Below are 16,210 nucleotides of genomic sequence, written 5' to 3'. Positions count from 1 at the left end.
CGTGGAGTGTCGCCGTTGGCGAAGCCGATGAGACTCTGGATAGTGGCCCTCCAGTCGTCGATCTTGTCCGCCGCTGGAGGGTAGTCTAGGAGCAGCTGAGCTCGTGCCAAAGCTTCTGCTGCGGTGGCGGGTGGCGGTGGCGAACGGTGCGAGGAGCGGGATATGCTCGGACTTCTAACTACGTTAGAAGGAGCAGTATCTCGTCCAGGCGATCGTGTCTCGCTCGCGCCAGCAGGTTGACGTGCATGGTGGTCCTGAGCGCTCCGAGATCCACCAGCTCGATCTTGATCTAGCGAACGCATGGTACCGTGAGTACCATGACGCTGCCGGTCCCGCGCCTCCTGAGATGGGCGCGGTGCATGCACGGATGCCGAGGTCTTGGAGTGCGCCCGGTCATTGTGGGAGCCGACTACGCCGCCGATGGGCAGCGCAGCCTTGTCCTGGGACCTGGAAGCACCGTGAGTTCCCTCGTCGACGCGTGTCCTTCCGCCGGTGCCTGCCCCACCAACCGTTTGCTCCGGCGGTGGCTAGCTCGGCGCGGACGGAGCAGCTGCCTCCGAAACTTTCTTCTTCGGCGGCATGTTGATGAAGATGATGAAGATCTAGCTCGCGAGAATGCCAGATCTGGTTCACACAACTTCGACGCCCCCTACCTAGCGCGCCAAAGATGCCGGGGTACTGATCCACGGGCACCTATGGGACCGGCGGGCCGGGTCCCTTTCGGTTCAGCGGGGGCGGAGATCGTGCAAAGAGCAAATCGAGGAGAAACACGCGAGCGATTTACCCAGGTTCGGGCCGCACGGATGCGTAAAACCCTACTCCTGCTTTGTGGTTTTGTATTGATTTCTAGCTCGGGAGCGCGGAGTGCTACAGTACACACCAGCGGCTAGCAAGACCGAGCGTGAGTGTTCGAACTGGCTAACCCCCCTCTATGTTGCACACGGGCCTCCTGTTATATGCTCAAGGGGCTACCGACAGGTGGCAACGGAGGTAAAGGGCAAAAATGGAAAGGTGCTGTGGTAGGCACAGCTACCTGCTACAGTGTATCATACCTAACCCTGACGGCAGGGGACAAGGGTCTTAAATGCCCGTCTGTGTCGCCTAAACAGTGCGAAAAGGGACCGCCAGGGACGCCACCGTTCGCCACGATGGCGATCTTGTCAGCGCCGCTTGCCACCGCACGTCCCTAGCTGTACAGCCTTCCGCCACGTACGCCTGGAAGGGCCCCAGAGCGACACGTTGGTGGATGTGCTGGAGCGCGGGCGCGGAGAGGTGGCTTTCCGCGGCAAGCGCCTTGCCGCGGTTGTTGTCTTGTCGCGTCCGGGAGCTTGTCGCTCACCGAGTCTTGCCGGAATGCGTGGTGCGCCGCGGCAAGTTCGTTGAAATGCCTTGAGTGGCCTTCCCGGCAAGCTCCTCTTGCCGGGGTCTTGTCTTCTTGACTTGGACACTTTGTTCTTGAATGGCTCCAAAGGAACCACGGAGGATCTTGGCGGTCACCCGGCAAGCCTTGCCGCGGGATGCTGCGACTGCCCGTGCACAAGTTTGGGATACTAGGGTACCCCTACTCTAGTACACCGACAATTTGGTTCTTTGAGTTGTAACACTTAAACTCGATGGTCGTCTGCTACTTATTTGCTATTCTGTGATGCGATGATAAATTCCGCATGTGCGACGATAAATTCCGCACTTAGATCATTTTGCAGACGTCCATTTTTCATTATGCATGTCATTATCTTCACATACTTTTCATGCATGATGAATTGTCATCATAAGTTGAAGAGGATCTCCACAAGTACAACCTGCCATGTGCATTTGCATTCCAAAAGCAAATTACTTATATGCACAACTTCAGGGGGAGCCCTTGCAACTTATGAAGACAATTCCTTATCCTTTACAATTTCACATATTATATTCCCCGTTGAAAACTTCAACTAGTTTTTCATCAATCACCAAAAAGGGGGAGATTGTAAGTGCATCTAGTGCCACCCCTAGTTGGTTTTGGAGTATTGACGACAAACCTAGTTGAGGGACTAATGTGTTTATGAGAATTGCAGGATAACACAGGTAGAAGTCCCTCGTTGATTCGGTTTTCCTACCAGAGATGACCCCTAAAAATTTATGAAGACATTGAAGTCAAAGGTGGTATGTGAAGACATTCACATTGAAGACTATGACAAGAGAAGACATCGCGTGAAGACTATGGAGCGCGAAGACTTAGCAGTTTCGTCATTCTGTGTTTTTCTTTGTTGAGTCATAGGAACCACCGTACCGTTAAATGGGGTCCAAGAGAACCAGTCAGAATGACTGAAGTGATGCTTAACCAAAATCCTATGTCTTTGAGTGAAGACTATGAGAGCAAATCTTGTCCAGAGTTGGATAAGTCAGCTTTGCTTGTAGCCCAAGTAAAGTTGCCGTGTGTGTTTGAAATCTGACCGTTGGAACATGTGTCAGTTCCTTAGTGACCCAGGGTCATTTCGGACAAATCAGGTCGGGTTGCCTAGTGGCTATAAATAGCCCACCCCCTACAACCATAAACGGTTGGCTGCTCAGAGTTAGAGTACGGCTTTTGTCGTTTGAGAGCAACCCACCTCGAAGCCTTCGAGAGAGAATTCCTTGTGAGGATAAAGCCCTAAACACCCAGAGCCAAAGAGTGTTAGGCATCACTTAAGTCTTCCTGTCTGTGTGATTTGAAGACTTATTACACTTGAGGACTGTGAATCCTCCAGCCGGTTAGGCGTCGCGTTCTGAGCATCCAAGAGTCATTGTGGATCGCCGGTGAACGAAGTCTGTGAAGGTTTGGAAGTATACCTTGAAGACTTACCAGAGTGATTGGGCGAGGACTGGGTGTCCTTAGCTCAAGGGGAATAAGGTGAAGACGAGGTCTTCTGAGTTGAATCTCAGCCTCCCTAACCTGACGTACAGTTGTCACAGCAACTGGAAATGGTCCAACAAATTATTGTCTTCAATGAGTCACTGGTTTCATCCTTCCCTTCCCTTTACTTACTGTTGGTCCTTGTGAATTCATTGTACGATTGCATCACCATTTGGCTTCACTGAGTGATTACTTGTTCTGATTGGCTTCACAATATCTTCCTACCTGATCCTTACTGCCTAGCTGCTATTAGTCATTGTGCATTCACTTCATTGAATACTTGACTATGGTTTGCCTAGTGTAGTCTACCTTCCGTTGCATGGTAATAGGTTTATTTCTATCGTTTGTCTTCGAAACTTACATGTTTTGAAGACTTTCCTAAAAATTGCCTATTCACCCCCCCTCTAGTCGATCACTAGCACTTTCAGATTCGTACACCTCCTCTTCAGGACGACCCGTCAATATACCCGCAATCACTGCTATATCAGCTACTGTTACTTCTGAACTGTTATAATATAAATGTGGTCACATACTGAATATGCCGCCTAGCAGTTTTTTATTGTCCTTCACGGAGTCAGCTAGCTGAGATCGCACGTCTTTCAGTTCTTCACCCAGTTTGGTGTTCGAATCCTGGAGCTTCTTTTTCTCTTGAACAACTTTTGTTAACACACGCTTGCCCGCTGCTAGCAGTTTTTTGGCTCCGTGTTCTTCGCCTCGAGCGGCGTCCAGTTGCTCCCGCATTTGGTCTAACGATCCAATACAACGATAAGCAACCAGATTAGCATTATTAGTATACAATTATGATTTCTCGATGGAGGGAAACATTACCGGTGGATGCCTTCTTGGACTTCTCCAGTTCGGCATTGGCAACAGACAGCTGGCACTGACACTTTTCTAGTTCCTGAGTTAACATGGTGTTCTTCTCTGTAAGCACCTGGTTGTACATTGATCCTTAAATCAGTTGTTTCAACTACTTTAAGTCTTGGGGGCTACTGGTATATGGTTATCATAGTCAGACAAAACAAACTTACCTGCACATCTTTTAAATGTTGTTTTGTGGCTCCATTAAGCCCATCCCGAGCAGCTCGGTGAAAGTGCAACTATCCCTAGGTGGTTTTGGTAATTCATAACAACATATAGCTCATTGAGCTAATGCTATTCCAAGATGATTATTTTAGGAAAGCTCAATGATTGGCATGGCATGGATGTGAAAGTGGAACCCTCAAAATGCTAAGGACAAAGGATTGGCTCAAGCTCAAAAGCTCAAGACTCTTCATTTTATATTTTAGTGATCCAAGATCACATTGAGTCTTTAGGTAAAGCCAATACTATCAAGGAGGGATGAGGTGTTGCTTAATGAGCCTCTTGCTTCATGTGCTTAGTGATATGCTCCAAAACCCTCAACTACTTTCCCATATCCACATATGACCTAAACCCTAAGCCAAAATCGGTCCTACCGATTCTTCCTATCCGGCGCCACCGAGTTTCATTTGTCATAAGCCACTGCCAAACCCTAGCAATTCGGTCCTACCGATAAGGATCTCGGTCTCACCGAGATTGCAATGTAAACTCAGTGTTTCCCCTTTGTAACTTTTCGGTCTCACCGAGTTCCACTCGGTCTCACCGAAAGAGCAAATCGGTCCCACCGAGTTTGCCTGGCCAACTCTCTGGTTAGCTAATTACCAAATTCGGTCTCACCGAGCTTGTGTAATCGGTCTCACCGAGATTACGTTATGCCCAAACCCTAACCATATCGGTCCTACCGAGTTGCATGTCAGTCCCACCGAAAATCTCTAACGGTCACTAGGTTTACATTTTCGGTCCGACCGAGTTTGTTGATTCGGTCCCACCGTGATTGGAAAACTGTGTAACGGTTGGATTTTATGTGGAGGCTATATATACCCCTCCACCTCCTCTTCATTCGTGGAAGAGCTAGTGGAGAGAGCCATCAGAACACACACACCATTCCAACTCATATGTTCTGAGAGAGAACCACCTACTCATGTGTTGAGACCAAGACATTCCATTCCTACCATATGAATCTTGATCTCTAGCCTCTCCAAGTTGCTTTCCACTCAAATCTTCTTTCTACCAAATCCAAATCCTATGAGAGAGAGTTGAGTGTTGGGGAGACTATCAGTTGAAGCACAAGAGCAAGGAGTTCATTACCTACACACCATTTGTTACTTCTTGGAGAGTGGTGTCTCCTAGATTGGCTAGGTGTCACTTGGGAGCCTCCGACAAGATTGTGGAGTTGAACCAAGGAGTTTGTAAGGGCAAGGAGATCGCCTACTTCGTGAAGATCTACCGCTAGTGAGGCAAGTCCTGTGTGGGCGATGGCCATGGTGGGATAGACAAGGTTGCTTCTTCGTGGACCCTTTGTGGGTGGTTGCTTCTTCGTGGACCCTTCGTGGGTGGAGCCCTGTGTGGACTCGCGCAACCGTTACCCTTGGGTGGAGCCCTGTGTGGACTCGCGCAACCGTTACCCTTCGTGGGTTGAAGTCTCCATCAACGTGGATGTAGGATAGCACCACCTATCCGAACCACGGGAAAAACATCCGTGTCTCCAATAGCATTTGAATTCTCCAAACCCTTCCCTTTACATTCTTGCAAGTTGCATGCTTTACTTTCCGCTGCCAATATACTCTTTGCATGCTTGCTTGAATTATGTGATGATTGCTTGACTTGTCCTAAAATAGCTAAAATCTTCCAAGAACTAAAATTGGGAAAAGGTTAAGTTTTTATTTGGTCAAGTAGTCTAATCACCCCCCTCTAGACATACTTTCGATCCTACAAGGGGTATCGGAGCTTTGGTCTCCATTTGCTTTGATCTCCATAGCTTTTGGTGGTCATAGCCTTGGTTTCACAACCTAGGAGAGTATGGCGTCTAGCGAGGGAAATTATCACCGTAGAGGTCCTTACTTTGATGGTACTAATTTTGCTAGTTGGAAGCATAAAATGAAAATGCATATTCTTGGACATAACCCCGCCGTTTGGGCTATTGTGTGTGTTGGTTTGCAAGGTGACTTCTTTGATGGGAGAGAACCAAACCGTGAAGCTACCGCGGATGAGTTGAAGATGTTGCAATACAATGCTCAAGCTTGTGATATTCTCTTCAACGGATTGTGCCCCGAAGAATTCAACAAAATCAGCCGTCTTGAGAATGCAAAGGAAATTTGGGACACTTTGATTGATATGCACGAAGGTACCGACTCCGTCAAGGAATCCAAGTTGGATGTGCTTCAAAGCCCACTTGACAAGTTCAAGATGAAGGATGGTGAAGGTGTCGCTGAAATGTACTCTAGGCTTGCTCTCATCACAAATGAGATTGCCGGCTTAGGAAGTGAAGAGATGACCTATAAATTCATCATCAAGAAGATTCTAAGAGCCTTGGATGGAAAATATGATACCGTGTGCACATTGATCCAAATGATGCCCAATTACAAAGATCTCAAGCCAACGGAAGTGATTGGAAGAATTGTTGCTCATGAGATGTCACTTAAGGATAAAGAGGAACTTCACAACAAATCAAGTGGTGCCTATAAAGCCCCTACATCATCAAGTGAGAAACAGGACTTCAATGAAGAATTGAGCTTATTGGTGAAGAACTTCAACAAGTTCTACAAGAGTAGAAGCAAAGATAGAAGCTTCAAGTCAAGGTCCTACAATGACAAAAGATCTTCTAGTCGAGAGCGAAACTGCTACAATTGTGGAAGACCCGGACACTATTCCAGTGAGTGTACGGCTCCCTACAAGAGAAGAGAAGATTCTCCAAGAAGAAGAAGCAAAGAATCGCCACCAAGAGAGAGAAGGAGTAGAGATGATCGTTATGAACGAAGATACTCACGGAGAAGCAAGGATTCGGAAAGGAAGGAAAAATCATCAAGGAGCTACACAAGACAAAGACATCAAGCTCATGTTGGTGAATGGGTATCTGGCTCCGACTCTGACAGCCACTCCGAGAGAAGTTATCACTCCGACTCCGAAGATACTCAAGATGAAGGTGTTGCCGGTCTAGCACTTGTGTCAACCAACTCCTACGACATATTTGACTCACCAAACGAAGGAATTGGAAGATGCTTCATGGCCAAAGGTCCTAAGGTAACACACCCCGAGTATGTTGATTTCAATAGTGATGAAGATGACTTGTTAGGTGATGATTTGCTTATTGACAACTCTAGTGATGAATACTATGATGAAATGTCAATTAAACATGCTAATCAAGATAAAATGAATGACAATGATAAGGAGAAGATTGAGGCCCTAACTAAAGAACTAAACACTCTTAAGTTAGCTCATGAAACCATCTTCGAAGATCATCGAGAACTTTTAAGAGCTCATGAGAAATTACGCTTTGAGAAGCTCAATCTTGAGCAAGAGCATGAGTTCTTAAAAGCAATCAATGATGATCTCCGCAAGAAAAGTTCTTCTTACATTGCCAAGCGTTTACTCTTATCCACTTACATGCCTCAAGTCAAGTCTAGTAACAAGAAAGATTCTTCCTCTAGCAGTAACAATGATCATGTTAAATCCAATATTGTTGCTTCTAGTAGTTCTCTTGATTCCACTAATGATTCTCTTAGCCAAGTTACACTTGAGCAAGAAAATAGTTTATTGAAGGGAATTATAGAGAAAGGAGTGTACCAAAGCCTTGCCGGGAGTAAGCAATTCGAGGAAATTGTGCGCAAGCAAGGAATGCACTGGAAGAATCAAGGTGTTGGTTTTGAACGAAAGTTCAATGCCAATGGAGTTGAGTGGGAAGAAGATCAATACCCCAAGACAAAGTTTATTCCTCAACAAGAGAAGTATGATACTTCTTTCAAGGGGACACAAGCTCAAGATGATCTTCCACCACAAGACTACAAGCAAAAAGGCAAGGACAAGCTTCAAGAGGAAATTGATGCATTTGAAGAAGCTCCAAAGACCTTAGTCAAGTGGATTCCCAAGACTACTTCAAGTTCCACTTCATCAAGTACGACTACAACTCCAAGGATTCCCATCAAGATGATGTGGATCCAAAAGAAGAAGAACTAGAGAGTTCTCGAGGGTGACTCCGCCAACATACTTCACTCTTATCATTTTGGCAAGAACAAGTGCAATCAACTTCCACATCTTGCACTAGTTCAAGGAGTCATAAACCCTCTTGTTGGTAAGACAAGGGACAAGGTAACCTAAAAGTTTTCATGGACATCATCTTGTGTGTGCATCACTCTATGTCTATGGATATCCTTGTTTGTTCCTTGTGGGACTAACCCATGTAGGTATTGAAAGTGCAATTCACTCAAATGGATAGCTCCAAGAGATCTACATCAACATTGAGCATCCACATCTTCAATATCTACATGAAGTCATCATCGACAAAACCCAAGGTTAGTTCATCCCTCTTAGGGGGGATATCACATCTAGGGGGAGCTTTACTCTAAGACTTGAGCTAAAGCAACTCTAAAGATGTGAACAAAACAATGCTTTATGTAAAAGTGGTAACCCCACTTGAGCTTAAACGATGAGTATGACCTATGATCAAGTGTTCTCACTTGACTCCTAAGTCAATATACTCATATATAGATGACCTAGTCATCGCAAATTGCTTGATAGATGCTAGAATTGGTTGTGCATGCCTTGCCACATATTTCATTTGCCATCTTATTGTATGAGCATGCTGGTTGCATATTTTACTCATTCGAGGACATCCACTTGTTGTTTTGATTGTTTGGTTTTATTTCTTTTTGCCAAGTGGATGGACAAGAATGCCTAAGAACCTCCTCTAGCTATCTATGCTTTTCTCGTCTCAAATTCTATTCATGCTGCATCACAAAATTTGATCAAGTCAGATTCGAACCACTCTGTGTGAGGAGCGCTCAGAGTCCCCGATTCGTCATAGACTTAAACTTCCAAAACCTCTTTATGATTCTCGGTCTGACCGATACCCTACTTTCAGTCCTACCGAGATCATTAATTTGATCTAGGTTTTCGATCTCAGTGCAACCGATTTGAACATTTCGGTCACACCGAGTTTCAGTAACTGCATGCAGTTATGAATCTCGGTGCCACCGAGTTGTTCCACTTGGTCACACCGACAGGGTCGGGCTATATATAGTCACGGGCAAAATTTTGGAAATTTCTCCGAACCCCTTCGCCCGCGCGATAGCCTGCTCTGCCCTCGTGGTCTCCGGATCGTCTTCTCGCCGCCAGCCGCCTCCAGTCGCTGGTCTCCGTCGCCGTCAACGGGAATTCTGCCCCGCCGTTGCCGCCGTAGCAAGTCCCCGCCGAACTAGGGTATGGACTTGATCTTTGTGCTATTCCCCAATCTGATTCCTAGCACATTGTGATCATATTGATTCTAGCCACGTTTGATAAACTTCTATCCAGTCAATGAACTCATAGATTAGGTTTGATTCGAAAATTCTAGGTTTAGGTTTCCGCCAAAACCATCTCGGACCCACCAAGTTGAAAAACTCGGTCCCACCGATTTGGCTTATGCCATTGCACAAGTGAGACTCGGTCTGACCGAGAATTACTTATCGGTGTGACCGATTTTGGAACTCTGAGAAACCCTAGCAGTCTCAGTGCCATCGAACTGTGACTCGGTCCTACCGAGTTCACTAGTTTAGGTTCCAAAACTGCTTCGGTATCACCGAGTTTGAAAATCGGTAGATCCGAGATGATTTTAGTGGGAAACTAAAACTAAGTTTTTGGATCATTCTTTTTGCAAAAATCTCTGCATTTTGTGATGCTCATCTTTTCTACCTCATCTATAATCTGTTCACAGGGTCAGCAGTCAGATCTTGCAGCATGTCAGACCAGAGTGATAGCCAGAACATGTCAGAGTAGCAGGTGCACATGAGTGAGGGCACTAGTCCCTCCAGCTCTTCTGATGAAGGCAGCAGGAGCACTCCTAGCAACTTGCCAAAAGCTGCCACGAGACAGAGAAAGAAGAGGACTTCAGATTCCGAAGATGAAGACTATGTGGCAGAGGAAGAGGCCACTTCCAAGAGAGTTGAGCCAGCTCAAGGCACTAAGCCAGGCCTGAAAATCAAAAGGCCAGCAGGCAGGCAGCCAATGTCAAAGGCCAGAATGTCAACTGAGAAGCCCATAGAGCCAGTTGCAGCTGAGGGCAAGAAAAGAAAGGAAAGGGTCAAGAATACTGTGGCCAGAGTACTAGGAAAGGCTTCCATCATGGAAGAAGAAGAGGAAGAAGAGGTAGCTGCACCAGCACCCAAGGCACCCAAGCTGATGGGTGATGCCATAAGGTCAGGGGCTACTGCATCTAAGCCCAAAGCTGCCTCCAAGCCAAAACCAAAGAGGAATACAAGGAGCATTCCTGCAGCTGAGAAGAACAAGGCCCCAGTGCCTGAGACTGTTGCAGAATAAGAGGAAGAGAATGTCCTGAGAAAGCTCAAGCCCAAGATCCCAGACCACAACGATGCTCATCCTGTGGCTGAGGACATGAAGCTCAGGAGAGATTCAGGGCTGAGGAAGTGGAGAGAAGCAGACCCATATGCTTCTAGGAGGAGGACTGTCGTGGATTACAGGTTCCACACCAAGGAGCAGCAAGATTTTTATGAGACAGTTTTGCTTGATAAGAAGCCCATTGTCTGTGATATGCGATGGGTTGATTGGCAATATATCAAGGACAACGAAGAGCACTATCCTGGAGTGCAAGACAGCTTCATAGCTTGTGGAGTAGCTGACTTTGTTGGGCAGAAGCTCACAAAGTGGAATGAGGAGCTTATAATGCAGTTCTACTCCACGGCACATTTTTATCCAGATGGGAGGATCACATGGATGTCTGAGGGTACGAGGTACCAATCCACAGTTGCTGAGTGGGCACAGATCATTAATGCCCCAGAGGAGCATGATGATGACTTGGATATATATGCCAAGAAGAAGATGGACCATAACTCCATGTCCAATATGTACAAGGAAATTCCCAATGAGGCACTTGACACGTTCAAATTTGGCTCAGTGCACTACCTTCTGTCAGGGCTCCCGACTATCAATTGGATCTTGAGGCACACCTTATTACCCAAGTCAGGTGATCACAAGATGATCAGAGGCCATGCTATCAACTTGCTACATGTGTTTGATGTGCCTCAGAAGTTCAAAGTGATGAGCCTCATAGTGGAAACAATCAAGAGGACTGCAGCAGATTAGAAGAGGAGCTGCGGATATGCCCCTCAAATTCAGGAGCTCATCAACTCCAAGATGGGCACGGGCATATACTTATTGGACAAGGAACATTTGCCCATCTGTCCAGATTTTGAGGACAATGAAGTTGTCATGACCGAGAATGAGTCATCATCTGCCCAAGCATACGCAAAGAAGGAGAAGGCAAGGAAGAATAAAGCTGCCAAGATGCCTACTCAAGAGGAGGCATCTGAATATTTCTTGAAGACCAAACAAGAGCAGCTTGGTTACTTGATTGCATCCATGCTGAGGATTGAGCAAAGTCTGGCCACCCTCACTCAAAATCAGCAGAGCCTAGAGAGAATCATGGAACAGAAGTTCTATGACTTGGATGTCAAAGTAACGGAAGTTCAGTCTGCAGTGGAGCAGCTCCAGGAGGACATGCAGGAAAGGAGAGGCAAGACTACCACTCATGCCTTTGCCAGAGTGCCAAGAGGTCCAAGGTCGTCTGCCGTGCCAGTTGCTGACACCAGAGCCACCACTTCAGCACCAGCTACAGCCTCAGTTCCACCAGCTCCAGCATCTACTTCAGCTCCAACTCCAGCTTCTACTTCAGCATCTACCGAAGCCTTCGTCCTTGGAGTGATCCGGACTCCACCACCACCAGAAGATCAAGCCTGAGCGTCGATCTAGTGCTATGCATTTTCTAGGAACTTTTTGGTAACTTGTTGCCAAAGGGGGAGAAGATGTATAGATCATAGGCTTCGAGAGAGAGTGTGTTGCTTTTCTCTCTTGCTTTATTTGGTGTTTTTTCAAACTTGTTTGCTTTTGAGTGCTTGAGATACTATGCTTGTGAGACATTGATGATCATGTGTTTGATCATAAGCTACACTTAATGCTTGCTTATTGCTATTATCCTATCTATCTTGTGTGATCATTCACTATTGGTGATGAGTGCATGTATTTCATTCTTATCATTTTGAGCGCTCCACCAAGATGTATGTGACATGGAAGAGTAACCCATGATTCTAACTCCCTGTGCATTTGCAGTCCAAAGCAAATTTTAAATATGCACAAATTTAGGGGGAGCTCTTACTTATCACATACTTCTCAAAGCGACGATATATTTCATGCTTATTATCATTTGTCGAGGCTTTGATCTATATGTTGTCATCAATTACCAAAAAGGGGGAGATTGAAAGTGCAACTATCCCTAGGTGGTTTTGGTAATTAATAACAACATATAGCTCATTGAGCTAATGCTATTCCAAGATGATTATTTCAGGAATGCTCAATGATTGGCATGGCATGGATGTGAAAGTGGAACCCTTAAAATGCTAAGGACAAAGGATTGGCTCAAGCTCAAAAGCTCAAGACTCTTCATTTTATATTTTAGTGATCCAAGATCACATTGAGTCTTTAGGAAAAGCCAATACTATCAAGGAGGGATGAGGTGTTGCTTAATGAGCCTCTTGCTTCATGTGCTTAGTGATATGCTCCAAAACCCTCAACTACTTTCCCATATCCACATATGACCTAAACCCTAAGCCAAACTCGGTCCTACCGATTCTTCCTATCCGGCGCCACCGAGTTTCATTTGTCATAAGCCACTGCCAAACCCTAGAAATTCGGTCCTACCGATAAGGATCTCGGTCTCACCGAGATTGCAATGTAAACTCAGTGTTTCCCCTTTGTAACTTTTCGGTCTCACCGAGTTCCACTCGGTCTCACCGAAAGAGCAAATCGGTCCCACCGAGTTTGCCTGACCAACTATCTGGTTAGCTAATTACCAAATTCGGTCTCACCGAGCTTGTGTAATCGGTCTCACCGAGATTACGTTATGCCCAAACCCTAACCATATCGGTCCTACCGAGTTGCATGTCAGTCCCACCGAAAATCTCTAACGGTCACTAGGTTTACATTTTCGGTCCGACCGAGTTTGTTGATTCGGTCCCACCGAGATTGGAAAACTGTGTAACGGTTGGATTTTATGTGGAGGCTATATATACCCCTCCACCTCCTCTTCATTTGTGGGAGAGCTAGTGGAGAGAGCCATTAGAACACACACACCATTCCAACTCATATGTTCTGAGAGAGAACCACCTACTCATGTGTTGAGACCAAGACATTCCATTCCTACCATATGAATCTTGATCTCTAGCCTCTCCAAGTTGCTTTCCACTCAAATCTTCTTTCTACCAAATCCAAATCCTATGAGAGAGAGTTGAGTGTTGGGGAGACTATCATTTGAAGCACAAGAGCAAGGAGTTCATTACCTACACACCATTTGTTACTTCTTGGAGAGTGGTGTCTCCTAGATTGGCTAGGTGTCACTTGGGAGCCTCCGACAAGATTGTGGAGTTGAACCAAGGAGTTTGTAAGGGCAAGGAGATCGCCTACATCGTGAAGATCTACCGCTAGTGAGGCAAGTCCTGTGTGGGCGATGGCCATGGTGGGATAGACAAGGTTGCTTCTTCGTGGACCCTTTGTGGGTGGTTGCTTCTTCGTGGACCCTTCATGGGTGGAGCCCTGTGTGGACTCGCGCAACTGTTACCCTTGGGTGGAGCCCTGTGTGGACTCGCGCAACCGTTACCCTTTGTGGGTTGAAGTCTCCATCAACGTGGATGTAGGATAGCACCACCTATCCGAACCACGGGAAAAACATCCGTGTCTCCAATAGCGTTTGAATTCTCCAAACCCTTCCCTTTACATTATTGCAAGTTGCATGCTTTACTTTCCGCTGCCAATATACTCTTTGCATGCTTGCTTGAATTATATGATGATTGCTTGACTTGTCCTAAAATAGCTAAAATCTGCCAAGAACTAAAATTGGGAAAAGGTTAAGTTTTTATTTGGTCAAGTAGTCTAATCACCCCCCCTCTAGACATACTTTCGATCCTACACTCGGATATATGCATCGGCAGAGTTGAAGGCGTTAAATGACTCTTCTGAAAAGCCAAGGTCTTGTAAAATGGCCTTGAGGCGCCGATGATTCTTGGTGCTCTCCACTTCCGAGTTGGTGACGGATACATCATCTGAATCCTCCGCTGGCGGACAGTCCGACATCACCCCCGCTTCAACCCCCGTCTTCATGGTAGGATTTGAATCCTGGCTGCGAGAAGTATGACTGGCCGGACACTCGGATATAGTCCGGCACACCTTTCTCCTGATAAAGGGTAAACAGAAAGGTTACAGTAAGACATGACTGCCAAGGTGCATACTTGCGAATTCATACCTCTTCGATGGAGGCTCGACCGTATCTTTCTTTGCCTTCCTCTTGGAAGGCTTGCCTGGTATGGGGGACGCTCTCCTCGGAGACACTCCCGGGGCAGCATGGTGCATCGAACGCTTCCCCTTCTAAGCACAGGACAGTGCAGTGGGTAAGGAGGAATGAGAAAACTCTTCTGGATAAGGTGTCTTCAGATTACTTACGCGTGAAGCACGAAGGAGGCCGGGGTAATCGGCGATAATGGGTACATATGTACCATCGTAGCTCATTTGATAAAATACTCCGTCCTCAAGCTCCACAAATATGTCCGGATCTTCCTCATATCCGGGGTCAAGATCCCGGTTGCAATTCTCCGGCTAAGGGGCTGGGTCATGGATCCCCTCGACAGCCTTTCAACATTCCTATTATGAGTAAGATAAGACGATGCCTGTCAAGAATGATTCAGGGACAAGAATAAAATATGTGGAGCTGAACCTTACCCAGCTGGGAGGATTATACATGGAAACCCCGTCTCGGATTTGGAGACGGGTGAACTCCTCCTTCTCCCCTTTATACACCTTGGCCAGTATTTTGGCTAGGGCGGCAGGAGTCTTTGGGCCCTTTTGGCCATACCGTGAGGAATCGCCTTCTCCATTATACTGCCACATGGGCAGCCCTCTATATTGAAGCGGCTGGACCCCCCGCGTTATCGAAATCGCCATCACCTCGGCTACTAACAATCCGGACTGGGCAAGCATCTTAATCTTGCCCAGCAGCAGGCTGATCTCTGCCCTAACCTCTTCCTCGAGGCTCCGAGGATGCCAGCTATGGCATTTTTTCAGCAGAGCGTTTGAAAACTCAGGGTGGCCCATGCAGACAGGTTCGGGTAGAGCAATCAATGTCGTCGATGTAGAACCATTCGGACGGCCACTCTTCAGGAGCTTTCTTCGGCGTGCCGGACAGGTATCCGGTCCCGGCGATACGCCACACTTCGGCTCCTCCCACTTCGAAGATTGACCCACCTTGATTGCAAGGGATGAAGCGGAATAGTCTTCTCCACAAATCGAAATGGGCTTCGCAACCCAGGAATAGTTCGCATAAAGCGACACAGCCCGTGATGTGCAGAATGGAGGCCGGAGTAAAATTATGTAGCTGGGAGCCGTAGTACTCCAGAAGCCCTCGAAGGAATGGGTGAATTGGGAACCCCACACCCCTCAGCAAATAGGGGACGAAGCACACTCATTCTCCCGCAGACGGATTGGGGAAATCCTCCGCCTGGGTTTTTCCGTTGAAGGAGGCCAATCCTACTCGAAAAGGGACCAGATCTGCAGGAGGAAGAAACCCTTGCATTTGCAGTTTTGCCAATTGACTGTGGGGCACAGAGCACCTCTCCCACTCGCCCCTCTCTAGGTTCGAACAGGAAGAGGAGATGGGAATGTTTGCCATGTTGGAATGGTTTTGCCTGGCAGTGCGTGAGGATTTTCTCCGCGTGATGTTGAAAGGATCTGAGATCTAATCTCTTTAAATAGACACTCTTTCTTGCAGGGCTAGGGTGATATTTGCAAAAAATACCCTGACTATCCACATTCGCCCGACACATGGAAGATGAAGTCATAAATGCACAGAAGCCGAGGGGTGCGGCGTTGAATTGAAAGCCGAACACCCTGCTTGGAGGGCGTCGGAGGAGGAACCCGCCTTGCAATGCCGAAGACAATCTGTGCGCCGAGTACCTCATCATTGAAGCCTGGTTCGGGAGCTACTGAGGGAGTCCTGGATTAAGGGGTCATCGGGCATCCGACCTATTAGCCATGGGCCGGACTGATGGGCTGTGAAGATACGAAGACCGAAGACTGTACTCGTGTCCGGATAGGACTCTCCTTGATGTGGAAGGCAAGCTTGGCAACCGGATATGTAGATTTCCTTCTTTGTAACTGACCTTGGGTAACCCTAGGTCTTCCTAGTGTCTATAGAAACCGGAGGACTTAGCCCGGATAGGACACTCA

The sequence above is a fragment of the Triticum urartu genome, chromosome 4A (assembly GCF_056163025.1).
Source record: "Triticum urartu cultivar PI428250 chromosome 4A, HENAU_Tu73, whole genome shotgun sequence".
Taxonomy (NCBI): Eukaryota; Viridiplantae; Streptophyta; class Magnoliopsida; order Poales; family Poaceae; genus Triticum; species Triticum urartu.
This window is presented reverse-complemented; position numbering follows the sequence as displayed.